The sequence below is a fragment of the Macaca mulatta genome, chromosome 20 (assembly GCF_049350105.2).
Source record: "Macaca mulatta isolate MMU2019108-1 chromosome 20, T2T-MMU8v2.0, whole genome shotgun sequence".
In the NCBI taxonomy this organism is placed as follows: Eukaryota; Metazoa; Chordata; class Mammalia; order Primates; family Cercopithecidae; genus Macaca; species Macaca mulatta.
Genome location: NC_133425.1, coordinates 49799093 through 49800614, shown reverse-complemented (window position 1 = coordinate 49800614; position 1522 = coordinate 49799093).

Sequence of the window (1522 nt, the reverse complement as noted above, 5' to 3'; positions counted from 1 at the left end):
GAATGAAGGGAAAGAAGGCTGGTGTCATCTGAAGACTGCAGTGGCTTCCTCTGGGCTTTAGGCTCCCACGTCACTGGCACCTGACCTGCCCTTTACTTTTGTGGCCAGGAAAACATTTGCCTAAGAGAAGTCTAAGCACCACTAAGTGGGAGTGTAGCCACTGTGATGGGCTTGTGTGTGCCTAGTGGCACCCTGCACAGTGAGCTGAGGACACGTTCCAGAATCCGTGCACCACTGGCCACAGTGCAGGCCAGCGCTGTCTTTCAGATGGTGTGGGAGCAGCAGCCATAGCCACCCTCCCACCATCTTGGTTTCATATGAGAGTCTTTGATTAATGGCAGCCTCCCTTACTAGCCTTCGCTCACCACTGTTTCACCAGGCCCCGAGCATTATCTAGGCATGAAAATGGAGACTCAGCTCATTCCCTCCTGAGAGTAAATGAAACTGAAAGAGACTGCAACAAGAGGAGGCTGAGACTAAACCAAAAACCATGGGATAGTGGAGATGCTGGCTGTTTGTGGAGGTTGGCCTGGCTCCCAGGCATAATTGCTTTCAAGGATAACACAATGATTAAATCTTCATTTACCAATATATGATACCTAAATCTTCATTTAGCCAATATTTATTGAACACTTACTATTGGCCCCTAACTATGCTAGTTGGGGTGGCTGATATTAATCAAAGAATCACATGGGGGTGACAAATATATAATTAAAAACCAGCGGTAGTGTTGTGAATAAACAAAGAATGTGCTGCAATTACAAATAAAAAATGAGTCAAGCACAGTGGTCCATGCCTGTAATCCCAGCAATTTGGGAGGCTGACGCAGGAGGATTCTATGAGACCAGGAGTTCAAAACTAGCCTGGACAACATAGTGAGAACTCCTATCTCTACAACAAATTTAAAAATTATCTGGGCGTGGTAGTCCATGTCTATAGTCCTATCAGTTTAGGAGGCTGAGGTGGGAGTATCACTTGAGCCCAGAAGTTAGAGGCTATAGTGGCCTATGATTGGGCCACTGCATTCCACCCTGAGTGACAGCATAAGACCCTGACTCTTAAAAAAAAATCAATGGCCGGGTGCGGTGGCTCAAGCCTGTAATCCCAGCACTTTGGGAGGCCGAGACGGGCGGATCACGAGGTCAGGAGATCGAGACCATCCTGGCTAACACGGTGAAATGCCGTCTCTACTAAAAAATACAAAAAACTAGCTGGGCGAGGTGGTGGGCGCCTGTAGTTCCAGCTACTCGGGAGGCTGAGGCAGGAGAATGGCGTGGACCCGGGAGGCGGAGCTTGCAGTGAGCTGAGATCCGGCCACTGCACTCCAGCCTGGGCGACAGAGCGAGACTCCGTCTCAAAAAAACAAACAACCAACCAAACAAACAAAAATCAAAACTGAGAAACACCCTTTAGGGATAAGTCTCAAGGAAGGTCACTTAAGGAAGGGACATTTAGGAGAAAGCCAGGCCATATTGGACTAAAAAGTATTTTAGGAAGAGAGAACAGTTTGCACAAAGGTTCT